We start from the raw sequence: 15,832 nt of genomic DNA on the forward strand, positions 1-15,832 counted from the left end.
GTTTGTTAGAGCCTTTTGTGCTACAAGTCTTTTTGTTTTCATTCACACACACACACACACACACACACAGAGAGAGATCCCTCCTTACCTCTCACATTCCCCACACGCTCCATTAGACAACATAACTGTATGATGACTACATAGCATTGGCTGCAAGGTTAAATTGTTCTCTACTGATTGGCACTATAAGGACATATCTACTCTTTTACATCTTACATAAGCAACTTTATCAAGGGAATCCCAAACCTCCCTTTCCCGAGCCACATTAACTAGCTCCAACTGGGAAGCGTTCCCGGGCCAGGTTGGAGATATAATCTCTCCACCTAGTCTTGGGTCTTCCCCGAGGCCTCCAAGCTGGACGTGCCTGGAACACCTCTCTAGGCAGGCGCCCAGGAGGCATCCTCACCAGATGCGCAAAACCAACTCAACTGGCTCCTTTCGATGCAAAGGAGCAGCGGCTCTACTCCGAGCTCCTCACGGATGACTGACCCTCTCTCTAAGGGACCCTCTCTCCAAGGGAGACGCCAGCCACCCATTTTGGCCGCTTGTACCCTGGATCTCGTACTTTCGGTCATGACCCAGCTTTCATGACCATAGGTGAGGGTGGGGACAAAAGCTGATCGGTAGATGGAGAGCTTTGCCTTCTGGCTCAGCTTTCTTTTTGTCACAACGGTGTGATAAATTGACCTGTTGTGCAGATTCTCCGACTAGTCTCCCGCTCCATTGTCCCCTCACTCGCAAACAAGACCCCAAGGTATTTAAAGTCATTGCCCTGAGTAATTGATCCTGGAAGTTTGAATCTGTGAATATCTTTCTAACTTTGTGCACTTTTTTTAAAACCAAGGGCATGGATTATATATCTGTGTGAACAGTTTATAAAACAGAGGGCAGGGTTTAATGCACATTTATGAAATCAAAGGCACAGCTTATGAATGTGTGCTAACAATTTATAAAAACCGAGGAAACAGATTTTTATTATGTGCGCACAGATTAGTTTTTTCTAACAGCCGGAGGGCTTTTCAGAAACGTCTGATGCTGCATGGTTTTTCATTATTCTCACCATTTAGTAGGCTTTTTTCTATTCTTTGCAAGCTTTGTGAAGAAATTAAGACATTTTGTAGGATTCTGATATCTTAATTTGAATCACCATATTTCAGGATAGTCTAGAAACTTAGTAATACAAAACTGTTCATGTTTCCAAAGCACAGTGCTAGTGCCATTTAAGTACAGCAGAGTCAACTTTCCAATGTGTTCATGTAATTGTGCGTAGGCCTATGTTCACATAAGGTTGATTCAACAAGCAACCAACCGGCTCTTCCTCCTTCTCGTTAACATCTTGCTTTTTGGTCTCCCTCCAAGCAAAACGAGAAAAAGATGACGAACATAACAGGAAGAGAGAGATGGACGAGTGATGTTCCCATTACTGCTCTGTTCATTTGAGCCTTGGAGGGGAAAGAGAGAGAGAGCTGTAATAGACCACTATACATTTATGGACAGATGAGAGAAGTCTGAGTACTAGTAGCATAGGTCTGCCAAGAAAAGAGGGACATTTGAAAGCAAGAGGGACATTATAGTTCACACTTCATGTACAATACTTGTGTATTCAAGCATGCATTGGAATTTATAGTTTTCTTATATTATGAATCTGTTAGCATCAGTGGGATCTAAATCTAGTGCAGGTGAAAAATGAACTGCCTTTTTCAGATTTTCCACTAAGAGAGAAGACATGAGAGATAGGCAGACGAAAGACTACTTGAAGAATTACAATTCAAGAGATGCTGTCAAACTGCCTGATTGGCTTGACAAGTGATTTGTCGGGGGCCACATCTTCCTCTGTGTCAGCCGAGTGTAGACCACCTTTTCATTAAAAAAAAATATGGAAGGTACTTTATGTCAGTCAGTCAGCAGAGGAGACAGTGCTTTTAAAGCAGGAGGTATCGGGGTCAAACTGCTTCAGTTTGTTATTTTTAGAGGCAATTATGCAAACATGTTTATCCCCATTTATAGTAAGAAGATCTGTTGAATGCTTGACTTTCATGCCCTTGTCAAAGTATGAATTAAAAACCATGTAGACATAAAGGCGTGTTAAAAAGAGACCAATGGGTAATCATCAGAAATAGTAAAAAAGGTGGGTACAAGGGTTGTAGAAAATGTGTGTTATTATTATGTGTGATAATTATCTTATTTGTGTCAATCAAAAAAAGGATAAATCATATTAAGTGTTTTAGTCTCAACAACCTACAGTAATACCATTAGTTACTTTTGTCACTTTTGATTACTTCTAACATTTACCGCCTTTAAAAGCATTCACTGAAGTTATTGCAAATGACTCACAATCTAAAGAAATGAAGTCTTAATGATATATGCATTTATAAACTTAGTCACAGTTTTGATCAGTTATAGTATTTTTATTATCAAGTTACTATTTGGGTCCAACACAGCTATTGGTTTGGTCTTTTTATCTAAACGACTCATTTCGAGGTAAAATCTATATAAGGGTACGTGAAATGTGACTTATAATTATGCATTGCAGTAACACAAATCCAGATACAGAAGGTCAAAAATCCAAGACGTTAATCTGTATTATACCAAAGCTTCTGTAAAATAACGAATCATTGTTTGTTTTTTTTAAAAGACAGACGCAAAGTTTTTACATAATTTCATCCGTTACTGACCACAGCCTCTCCAGGTTAAGTCAAGGCATTGGCTTTGCTGTCTGTCTTCCTGGGGTATTCCCAGGGGCGTTGCACATGACACGCATTGACACAAACGCAATTTTCCAATCATTTGTGTTCATGCCATACTGGACATTATTTATAGCATTTCCAAATCTCAGAAATGGTGGCATAAGCTACTAGAACAGAGTAATAAAAAAGGAATGTCCCTTAAACAAAACTTCTTTGGTCACTTGAGTGTGCATGACAACACAAACATACATTTTGGTTTAGAATTCTGTTAAGGCAATGACTTAAATTCCCTCCCCATCCTTCCCATGTAGGAGGGTGAACCGAACACTCACCCCAATTACTAACCTTAACCTAACAGTTAATGCAGAAACCACTTCACATCATGCTGAATGGAGCCCCAGTAAAAATCAAATTGGGGACACCAATTTTGTCCCCAATTAGACAGTCCCCGGAAAGCACACAAACACACCCAGACATGCACGCACACACAGAAAATTTCAGGTATATCATAGGAAACCTCCCACGGGCAGGGGTTAGTTTGACTTTCATTTGCCAGCAATTGCACAGTCCCATTTCTTGTTCCTAAGGTTGCAGGGCACAATAGATGGGGAGGGTTGCAGACCGTGAAGACATTTAAGTGGGTTTGGGAGAAACAGTGACAGTCTACAAACCTCACAGAGATGTTCATTACCTATTCCACTCCCATTTACACTGATAGAAAGGCTATTGTCCCTGCTGTATGTATGGAGGCATGTTCGAAAGCATTAAGGGAGTGCAGGAACAGACAACTGGCGTCAAACTTTTGTTCAGCCAAATACAACCAACAAAATAACTCTTCTTTCTGCTGTGGTGAATTTGAGGTTTCCTCATTGTTTGGGGATCGTGATATCTCAGCAATCGTCACATTTTACCCTAATTTTGTTTGTTGTTCTAGGAAAAAGATACTGCCTTTTTTGTAGAAAAACTAAAATAACTTTACTATAGAATGGGACCAGAACCCATTGTAACAGTGTCTGTAATCAAGTGATTGTACATATTATTTATTAACATAAAAGTGGATTTATTGTAAACTAGTTTTAATGTAAGGACTGAATTCCACTTTCAACATTTTGTCCCTTTTTATTGAACGATACATCACAAAGTCAGCTAATGATGTAAACTGACATCAGAGTTGAGAGCCTGTACTACATAAGAGGTGAACTACAGCTTGTGTACGGTCAGATCTCACAGTTACACCTGTGTGTGTGTGTGTGTGTGTGTGTGTGTGTGTGTGTGTGTGTGTGTGTGTGGGTGTGTTTTTTGTGTGTGGTGTTGTGTGTGTGTGTGTGTGTGTGTGTAAAAGAAGAGAGAAGATTAGAGCTGGCAGATGGATGTGGACAGATTTACTCTAAAGACACGTGAGATAGATGTACCTTATCTGAGTCAGCACAAACCACCTCTGACAAAACGTTAGTGAGTGTTTTGTGTGTGTGTGTGTGTGTGTGTGTGTGTGTGTGTGTAAGACGGGGAAGATAGCTACTTTTAGAGACTAGACCAATTTTCTTCAGAGTTTCAAGCGTAAGATATAGACTCACTGAACATCTCTTCTGTCATAGAAACACCTTCATGCACTTGTTCACTAAATCAGGTCAGCTTGAGACCACGTCCACCCATGCTGTTGAAATAAGAAAAAGCTTTTTACATGTGAAAACAACAGCTACAGACAGACCGGTTAAATGCTAAATGCTGCGCACGTGTGGTCAAATCAATGAAGTTGTTTTTTCAATTTGCTTGTGTTTGTCCATTTGCATGTGTAGGCCACCGTACATATCACTCTTGTCATTTTAGATCCTGTCAATCCCTCCTGCCCGGCAATCATCTCATTCCCTCCACCTGAGCACCCCCACCCATCTCCCCACCTGCACCTCATTACCTCATCAGCCATACCAGCTCAGACCCACTGTTCCTCTGACAGATTGACTTACTTTTTCAGTGTTTTGCCTGATTCTTGGATTTAATGTTGTGACGTGACTCAGATCAGTATTTTGTGATTGCAATGACATCTGACAAAAATACCAAAAATAAAAACAAATAAAACCCCTCTATTGGGTTATCGGCTATATTGACATTTAAAATGACCCCACAGAATGGGTTTAGTGTAACAGAAAGTTGTCTTCTTAGCATGCGTTTTTTAATGTATCTATGACGGAGAGCTACATTTTTGGGCAACAATGCGCTGTTGAGACCAAAAAATATATATTAGGGCTTTTGTTGACATCGGAGTGTTACCTCTGATGGGGCAACCCATATGATCCAGGATACCCAGTTTGAACAATATTTTTATCACTGTATAGTGGTTTATAATACAAGGAGGAACGCTTTTAGCTGAAACATAGGAACAACACAGCTGCTGAAACAACAATGACAAATCATTTCATCTAAACCTTGACGATTGCAATGTAAACAGTAAAAATACGCAGCTCATGTTTCAAAAATAATCTGTTCTTGCACATTTGATTGGCCAACACAGCATTTTGCTGAAAGATGTTGCATAAAATTTGTCACTTTTATCCCCCCAACAACCCTCTGCTGGAACGCTGTATTGGCTGTGCCAACCCATAGTGGCCTCATAGAAATGAATAAGGGAGCTGCATATTTTTATTGGCAGTCTTACAGTGGAAAGTGAAGTGCCAAATCAGAGACAAAATTATGCATTTTCAGATTCAGCCAGCAGTGTGTGGAAAGTCTCAAAAGGTATTTTATTGCATATGTGAACGATACTGTACCAAAAAAAGACATACTGACTCGTAAAAACAAATCTACACAACGTGTAAACTTCAATTACCTCTGACTCACTGAAAGAGACATCAACTGAAGCCATTTTGCGTCTTTGTCTCTACTGGTTAGGCTTTAATCTCCCTCTCTTTCTCAAACACACACATGTATGCACACACAAACTTATTCACTTTCTTTTTGCTCACATGTCTTTGCCTGCACGGTTCATTTTCACTCTCCATATATCTGAGCCTGTTCATTTAAAGAGGAGAGAACATCGCACTTTTTGATCACTCTCCCTGAGTCATCGGCCGCCGAGCTGAGGACGTGAAGCCCATCGTACCTGTCAGCGCTAGGGGAGAGAGATCACCATCAGGCAGAGATCAAACCAGACTCAGTGGATTGAAAGTAATGAGAGGAGAAAAAAGGAGGGCTAGAAACAAGGTTAGTTGAAGAGGAAGGAAAATGAGGAGGGAGATAAGAGTAGGGAAAAAGAAAAGTAGGGATAAGAGGAGACAGTAACGAAAAGGAAAAGGGGAAAGGATGTTAGAAAGTAGGAGAGTGCAAAATAAATTAGAAAAATAGAAGAGGGCGAAAACAGAATTGAAATGAAAGGAACAAAGTAAAGGAGAGGAAGGGAAGAGAAGGAAAAAGTAGAGAGGGCAAGAAAGGAAGAAAGACAGCAAAGGGTTGGAAGGGAAGGAAAGGAAAGAGAAAAGAGGCAAGGACAAGAAAGAAAAAGAAAGAAAAAAAAGATTGGATATGCAGGAAATGAAGGTAAAAGGGAGGGTACAAGAAAGGAAAGAGAAAAGAGGGAGAAGAGCAATCGATAGGAAAGAAAAAGAGAGGTGTTGAGACAGATGTACACTTGGTCAGTTCTCCCTGAAGCACTGACCGGTGAACATGCACACACTGGAGAACTGCTGCACACTTGCCAGCCTTTTTAAACAACTCTTAGTGTGCCTGTTACTCTGGTATCAGGTGTGTTTGCATGCGTAAGTGTACGGGGACTCTGTCTGCACTGTCCAATCAGCCACGCTTCATTGATTTCTTTGTGTGTTTTTGAATCTGTTTATGCCTAAATTAGCACTTCCAGTGATCCGTGCGCAAAACACCGCCTTGGCCAGCAGAGCTGAGCCAGGACTCCTTTCATCTTTACCTGTCTGCTGTCATCTTACACCATTGGCCGCTAACCTGATACAACAACACGTCGATAAGCGGGACAAAACAGCTACAAAAGGACAGGAGCGAAAAGAAAGAGCTGACAGAGGAGGCCATCAAATGGGTCAAACAAGGCAAAGAAAGAAATGGAACAAAAAAGAGAGAAAGTGGAATGAAAGAAGCAGGGGAGCAATTGAGAGTGAACAATTCTTAAAGGTCCCATGGCATGAAAAGGTCACTTTATGAGGTTTTTTAACAATTAACATGACTTCACTCAGCTGGTCTATGGTCCCTCAGTGGCTAGAAATGGTGATGATAATGGCGATGTAAACAGAGCCCTGGGTATCCTGCTCTGCCTTTGGGAAAATAAAAACTCAGAGGGGCCAATCTGGAATCTTGCCCCTTATGATCTCATAAGGGGCAAGATTCCAGATCGGTTACCTCCCCTTTCTCTGCTTTGCCCGCCTGGCTGTAGTTTGTTTACTCATTTATCATGCTGATTTTGTTTCTGAGGAGAGAGCCATTCGCCTCACTGTATCTAAATAAAGCCTGATGTATTCATCTATTACAAACACTCACACATTAAGGGAGTAATTGCAGCACTGCATTTAATGTTCTTAAATTCACCTTAATCACATTATGCATTGCTGGTATGTCTGGGTCTATTTCAGAAGGCTTTCTTCCTGTTTATCTTGTAGAACTTTCTTTGCAATTAATTGACCCGAGATTCTGTTTAATCTACAACACTGTCTGGGTTTTGAACATCAATCCTTTTTGGTATTGACCAAAATGTAGCCGTAGCCTGTATTGAGTAGCAAACTTCAATATCCAAAATGACATCTGATAAACTGATTAACTTTGTCTTCCAGCAGTAAGCACTTAAAGACAAAAAAAATAGAACCCAAAAATAGTTTGTGACAGGGGATTGCAGATTTGATTGGAATGGAAGGATGTGCAAAAGAGTAGAGAGTAGCGATTGTGCTCAAGTCAGGTAAATGATAGCTGCTTGCTCAGGTCATTAATTTATCAGCACCCGTTTGGAACTAACGCTATCCATTGCACCCACATAATTAATTCAGGAAGAGAGAGGACCACAAAATGTATAAGACAACTCAGCACATTAGAGAAGCTAGAGGGTGAGAATGTAAGTGGAAGGTCACAAGTTTCTACAGCAGTCAATATATCCTCCTCCTCTGAATCGCCCTTGCTCCTGATTTTTACCACTGTGGTGAACTGCATGCACTCTAAAGTGATACACAAAGAGAGAATTTCTTAACTACTGGTTGTCATATTTAGAGGTTTTGAAAATTGTATCTAGCTGTCCTGAGGAAGCCTGTCAAATGCATTGTATAATAGCAAATCATTATCAAACCCAGAGGCAAGAAGAAGTTTCTTAAAGGTTTTAGTTGACATTCGGCCTGTGTGTGTGTGTGTGTGTGTGTGTGTGTGTGTGTGTGTGTGTGTGTGTGTGTGTTCTTGTTTAACTATATTTGTGGCAAATGTCACTTTTTCAATGTTTTTGGTGTTTTTTCCAAAGTTTTGGGATGTTTTTAATGTTGACATTTTCAGCGCTCATTTTGACGGCCCATTTTTTGTAAGAAAAAAATTAACTGAAAACGGGTCAATTCGACCCAAGGACAACATGAGGGTTAAGACCTGGTTTTAGGTTTAGTGTTAGAATTAGGTTATGGTTAGGGGGAGAGGTTAAGGTAAGGCATTCAGTTGTGGTGAAGGTGGAGGTAAGGGACTAGGGAATGCATTATGTCAATGACGGGTCCCCACAAAGATCATGCCACGCATGTGTGTGTGTGTGTGTGTGTTGACAGATGATGACTGCAGTCCCGATGAACATGGCTGTGTCCCTGTAGCCACTGGGTCGGAATCATCTTTCCAATATCTAATAGTTGCTGCTGCCTCGCTGAATTCCTAGGGGGGTTCAGACTGAAATGGACTTAGCTCAACTCAGGATGTGTTTAACCTCTATCTTCTTTACTCTTGCCCCTCTACAGTGCTTTTAAAGAATCCCTTACATCAAAGTCAATCATGTTTTAATCACTATTTATCTTTCACTTGTTAAATGGGGTCAATGCTTTTCATGGTTTATGTAGCTCTGCTTTCTTTAAGCTGGTAACAGTCCACTACGTCATCGTGCTTAAACCTACAAATCTCTCTTTTTTTGCACTTTGGGATGCCAGGAAAAGCTGTAAACACATGATAGACACGTTATCAACTTTTAAATGGATTTGGTAAACTTTCTGGTTACAAGTCCAATGTTCACTCACACCTCGCCTCGTTAGTTCTTCCCTACTCCCAGAGTTTTTCCCAACCAGTCAGCTCATTTCCTGCCCTAATCAGCTCATTCTCCTCACCTGAGCTTTTCAGCCCAGCTCTCCCCCTGCACTTCATCCTCTCGTTAGATTAGTTTGTGTTTTTCTGAACATTTAATGATGGAATGATTGGTATGAACTCCATCTTCAACAGTTTGCCTTGCTAATTTATGCTGCAGTTGGTGCTCAAAAGGCAACAACAAAAAAACATGCTTAATGTGGATGGAGAGATGTGGATGACTGCCTATGCTTTTGTACAGTGAGAATTTGTGTGCTCAAAAGATTTTACCAACTAACAACTCTAATTACAGTCTACCGGCAGTTCAGTGTGTTGTACTCTGTTTTCAAGACAAACACATCTAAACAGTCAAATGGGTTTCAGTCATCTTAAAATCTTGTGTAAACCACATTAAAAATATGGCAAAGTACAGAGTCATGTTGTTGCTGTACTAAGAATGAGCAACGAGACAGGAAATGGAACAAATTAAAGTTCAAGGTGGGAGAAAGACTATTTTAAATGAGTAAAAAAAACTGCTGTTAAAACTGTCCCATCTCCAAATGAGAATCCACTACACACCGATGTTAAAATGGGTCAACCACTTTGATAACCACACAAGTTTCCATTAATAACATCCTAACTATTATCTTTCTTCGTTCTCTTCTCATTTGGCAGTCCTCCTCCAGGATAGCAGAGTGCTGAACCTAATTTCAGCAGAGCTCAAAGAGCAAAAGAGGGGTAAAGATCTAGTTGATAATAAGGGTGCTCTTGGCTACTGGGTCAGGAGAGTGGGACTGGTTAATTAGAGGGATAGGGTGTGTGTGTGTGTGTGTCTGTGTTGTTGGCAGATCGGAGGATGTCTGCTCACACTCTGGTGATAAGGTGTGTGTGTGGCCTGGTTCCTTGGCTGTGCTATTGGCGGCTCATCGTGGGGTTTTTGTTAATTTGCTGAAGTAATCCTTGCCAAAACAACCCAGGAGCTGTCACCTTGGAAGAACAAGAGTAGAGGCGACAGTGGGTGCTTTACAGTGTCATTCACAGGAAGTCAGCAGCGCGACACCTGCTAATCACAGCTGTGTCTTTCATCTGATGACCTATGTACTGTTAGCCTGGTCCTGCCAGACTTTGTACAGAGAGTCTGGCCACTCTCCATTGACAAGTGTTAACTTTCTTGAAGGCGGGCACTCTGTTGAAGTTAAAGCTCTTGGGTCTGCCCAGAGCCACTCTGGATCTGCCAAAACCACTTGCTAACGTTTGGTCGAGACTTCGGCTTAGCTTTGCTAGCGTTAGCCTTAGCCACTCCACGGAGCAAGCTGGAAAATCTAACTTTCCCCGAACCCGTGGGGAAGAGGGCCACAACATCATGGCCACAACATCATGGCCACCAACAAAACTCAGCAAAGATTGTACTTGCTCAGGATTTAACTTCTGGGTATTCGGCAGCTTTGCCACAACAGACGGAATGGCTTAGCTCGCATCTTTCTCCGCTGCCATTACAGAACTACAGCTCAAACTAGCTCACAACCTCAACGTCCTCATCCTCAGCCACTCCCTCTGTTCGCTGATTGGACCGGAGAAAACCTGCAAATGTACTGCAAATACAGATGTAGTACTGAAGGAAAATGAAAATTGTGCAGAAGTAGGTAGGAGGGTGCAGCTAGGCTAATGTAGTGTATATTTTCAAGCAGAAAACAAGATCCTCGAAAGAGCGGATTTTCTTCTTTTTTTTCCAACAAGGTAGCAGTGATCACAGGGGACTTGTTGTGTCTTTTTGCTTCTTGTTGTGGCTGCATACTCACACTGATGATATATAGGCTGTGTAAACCCAACATAGACCTGGATGTACCGCACCAAAATTGCTCCGCAAAAAACTCATTGAGAGACTGGTGCACCTCAGGATTGGGACCTCTGGTCTAATAGAGATCGGTGGCAGTTTGGAAGGAATGAAAAATCAGGTTGATCAATATGGAGCTGAGGAAAAAGCCAGATGAGTTGCAAGGCGTGGAACCACTTCATTGTTCAACACTGCCTTCTAGAAATGACGTTGATGTACTACTAATATGTTTTCACGTTGAGAGTGCTGTTTGTTTCCCGTTTTCAACCTGGAGTCAACTTTGTTTATTTTTTTTATTTTTTAGCATGATCATGATCATTCCCGAATCTTAACCACATGTCTAGCATTGTAACCATAACAAAGGATCCCTTACTTTAGGGGAGAATTTAAATTCATTCTATAATTTCCCCTAAATCTTACCTTAAAGCAGCAATAAGCGATACTTTTTTAATAACAATGTCTCAAATGACAGTGTTTTTGTGTGAAAGGGGAGGGTTGTAGTAATTACTCTACATATGTCAGCTTTACTGATCTTTATACTGTCAGCTTTTCTGTTTTGGTTCCCTTTCCCCACTCTCAGCGTCGTCTTCAACCATGGTATGCAGATTCTTTTTCAGTGAATAGCTCTCACTGTGCACTACCTGCTCACAACAGCATTTAGCAGCTAAAGAGCCAGATAATTCCCTCGGGTGTTGGAAAAGAACTTAAACAGGTCTATAAGAGAGTGAATATTGATTTCATCAGGTACCGTTAATTAACCCTAATGTTTCTCCATAACTGCTGAATGTGTAAAAAAGCTACTGTTTACTCAACTTAGAATGATATGTCAGTGTGAGCAGGTATTGATACATTCTGAATCAACATTTTTGCAACTTAATACATCAATCAACAATGTTTCTTCGTTGTGTTGATCAAAAAAAATCTGGGCATTGCATTAGTTTTCATCAGTGTATTTGCTTTTACAAATTAGTAGTGTGAAAATGTAAGTTGTACACGGTTGTATTCTTCATTTGACATTTACATTTCTGACAATTTGGAGACAAGTTAAATTGCCTCGTTTATAAAAAAATGTAATCATATAAAAGTGTTTTTAATTTCCATCACGAACATGCTCGGGACTCCATCTGTATTGGTCTGCTTATTTGATTTCCTTCTTCCTCAAAACTGATTTGAATTGGAGGCTCGTCTGGATGTAGACTTCCTGAATGGCCGAGCTCATTCCCTTCCCAGAGATGGGAGCGATAGTGGGAATTGAGCCTGAAGATTGCTGAAGTAATTAACATTTCTGCTGGCTGGCAGATCCAATCGTCTCATATAGGAGACCAGTTTCTGTACACACACACACACACACGCACGCACGCACGCACGCACGCACGCACGCACGCACACACAACAGAATCTCAAATGCAAAGTTTAATTGCGTACTGTAGCACAATAAAATGTGTTCTCATATGCACAGACAGCTGTCACACTCAGGGTGCTGTACTGCTTTGATGATTTAGTTAATGTGATAGTGTAAGGCAAAACAACCAGAGCAGCTGTCATTTACGTCACGTTTCTGCATGTATGTCAGTGAAATAGTAATGATGTTGTTTGTTTGGTCTGTGTATCCCCCTTTAAGAAGGATATAATTGTAAATGAATTGCACATTTTCTGTCAGGAAATGAAGATGTGTTGGATCTCTTTAGGCACTCTTGGGAGATTTCTACTGGTTTTCCACATTATTATCATCATCCTGCAATATATATTAAGACATATTAATCATCACAAACAAATCCCTCCATCCCGCTTTGCTCACTTCTACCTGTTCTCATATCAGCTGACTTAATATCTTTCCTTTATGTTGCTCTCTTTCACTTTTCTATACCTCCCTCTCCTCTTTCTCTGCGCCTCCCTTCAATTATCCTCTCTATTCCCTCTCAAAGCCTCTTCACCGTCCCTCCACCTCTCTTGTAACTTGTTCTATCTCTCCTCCTCACAGGCATCTTCCTTGCAATCCCTAGTTACATCCTCCTCCTCCTCTTCACAAATACCCTTTACCATTGTCCCAAACATTTCTTTGCTTCTTTTGATTTATTCCCAACTTTTTTTTTCTTCTTCTTCCCTCCTCTCTACTCTCTCCTTTCTCCCTTTCACCAACGAGGGAAGGGCGGGACAGCCTTTTGTCTCAAGGTGACTCAGAGCATCTGGAGCTGTTGCTGCGATATGTGAAGCAATTTATTCGCAGGCAGGAGGTGTGAGCAGAGCGGACTCCGGCCCTCTGGTGACTCTGGTTATGGCCGACAACCCTGTCAAGGTTGCTGCTTGTTGTTTGTACCTACATATATACAGCCTCTGTATGCTTAAATCAATTGCACCACTTTTTGACATTCATCTTATTTAAAAAGAACAGAAGCACACATTGGTTTAAAAGCGGAATATCCCTGCAGGCAAATTTATGACATGATATGATAAGTAACAAGTGTCTATGTGTGTGTGTAAGTCAATACATGAATAATGTTTTAGCTTCAAGGGTGGTCCTTATGGACTCTTGTGTCCCCCTGACATGAATATTAAATCTTGTGCTGGTTAGGGCGCCTAATAGTCCTTCATCTCTGCCTTTGCTTTTCCCCTCTTTTGTCTCAGATGCTATGTTTCAATTTAGCGTGTGGTCTATGAGAGCAGATGTATGTTAGTAAAAGAGTATTTGATTGTCCGTGTGTGTGTGTCTGTGTGTGTGTGTGTGTGTGTGTGTGTGTGTGTGTGTGTGTGTGTGTGTGTGTGTGTGTGTGTGATGTCTGCAGCCTGTCCCAGGTGCTCCATTGATGTATTCATATACACAACTCACATCTTTCATCATTTAGCAAGACAGGTCCTCCATCAATCCTGATTCAACCACTACACACACGTAGCCTGGCCACACACACACACACACACACGTAGACTGGCCACACACACGTGTGCTAATTAGCAATAGAAACAAAGAAGGAATATGGGAATATCATGAGTTCATCAGGTCTTTGTAAAAGTATAAAAGTATTACATAAAGTTACCCCAAGGAGAACAAATGTCAGGACTAAATTTCATATATCAATCCATCCATTTGTTAATTATTCCAATCTGAACTGACCAAAGATGGTTGCTGCCATTATGGCTAAAAAGGCATGATTTACTAACCACAGCGAAACACTAAATATAAGAAGTGTGCATGGATTTAAATCTGGCAGTTGCACGGGCATTAAACAATAATAAACATGACACTTGGACATAGAACCCCAGCTGGCCTCGTATTGTGGATTTTTACTGTCTGATGGCTGTTATAATGAATGACTTCCTTTTCTCTATTGGAGCGGCATGAATACACTCTTCTGGATGATTAGGGTGTAATGGTGAGGTGAAATGGACAGTTCATCAACACAAACCTGTTTTGTTTTTTTAACAGCATAACAATCAAATATTAATATTAAACATGCAAAATGCCTCCAACCTTCGCTGTCAACAATTGGTAATGCTAAAGATTACAACTGGTGTAAATATTTTGCACATACAAGGATCAAGGAAAATATTTAGTGGGTACGTATAGGTACAAGTGAAGAAGTACAAATGTTTAGGGGAGACCTAAAAATAAATGACTTGGTTTATTGGTTTGATTAGTTTATTGCATGTTAAGCCCAAACACACCTATGATCAATTAAGACACTCTTTGAACTATCCGCCCAGCCAACAGACCCTTTTTTCCGCCTTCAAACTAGCAAAAGTGGATTTGGACACCCTCTAAACGTACCTGTAGTTTTAAGTTTTAATAAGTATTTTTTGTCTTCTCTTGCAGTATTTCTCCTTGCGGATGTTGTCTCTTCGTATGCAAGTGCAAAAACAAGCCTAATTTCTCAGTATTTTTTTAACTGATTAACTAGTCTGACTATGTGATGATGGGCTGCATTTTTAATAACTGATAAGCAAAGTGCTAAAGAGAGCCAACACCTTTTCCAAAATTCAACACATAATTATTTGTAAGTGAAGAAGTTGAAGTGAAGTGATAAAAAGCCTTCATGAAAATAATTAGTGCCACCAAAAAAGTTGAGTTTCACGTTACTTTCATTTACTCTTATGTAGGGTATAATAAGCGATGTTAATCTAATACACTTTTTGTCAAATTCAGCGAATATCTCCTCATGGTCACGTAAGTAACTAGTTCCTACTAAAGCTCAGATCAGGCCCCAAAACCAAGGACCAGAATAGATTGCAAATGGATTCGAATGAAGCAAGGTGAAAGAAACCTTGATTCTAATTTCTTCAGCTTAATAGTGTGGGTAACAGGGCGCAACATAATCAAAGCCCCGAAACCATACAGGAGACTTTCTCATCACGATCACCTAATTAATACGGTCCTTCATTGCGGTCTGCATGCCGACGCACTGGCCGACAGAGTGCCGGATATAGGAGAAACCTATTGCTAAAAGACTCATGACATATCTGAAACAATCGGGCCTGGTTGCGCAATTGTTGAGGACAGTGCTACAGATGGGGGAGACCCAATTTAGCCCATCTTACCGCACACTCAAGTCAGTGCAGGACATATACCCAGATGGAGCAGCATAGCTTTCTCCCCACCCAAATAGGCTAATAAAGTAATGATTAAAAAAACACAAATGCTTGATCAAGGGCAGTCCGGCCCGAGGATCGTGGCGGGATATATCGGCAGAGGGCGAGTGTGGGGAGGCAACGGCCAGGGCCTGTAGTTATGAACCAGAAGAGTTGGCAGATAAACAGCAAAAGAGGAAAAGGACTGAATAACACAATTCATTTTTAACACAATGAATAAAAACTGATGAGAGCACTCGTTATGAACAAGTGAGTAATAGTCTATATCCACGACGTTCCACTTCTGGGATTGCTCTTATTCTGCAGGAAATTCTGCCGGATGTCACTCTTTCCAATGTCCGTTTTCTGAATTTTTCTGCATATGAATGTTGAGGGTGAAGATTCTGATGGGGAAAGTTAGTTGGGATAGATTCTAAAAAGTAGTGTAAAACTAGTGGTAGTTAGGTGGTGTTAGTGAAATTTTAAAAAATGAATGCGTTGAAAATGTCAA

This window comes from Etheostoma spectabile, chromosome 21, assembly GCF_008692095.1.
Source record: "Etheostoma spectabile isolate EspeVRDwgs_2016 chromosome 21, UIUC_Espe_1.0, whole genome shotgun sequence".
NCBI classification, from domain to species: Eukaryota; Metazoa; Chordata; class Actinopteri; order Perciformes; family Percidae; genus Etheostoma; species Etheostoma spectabile.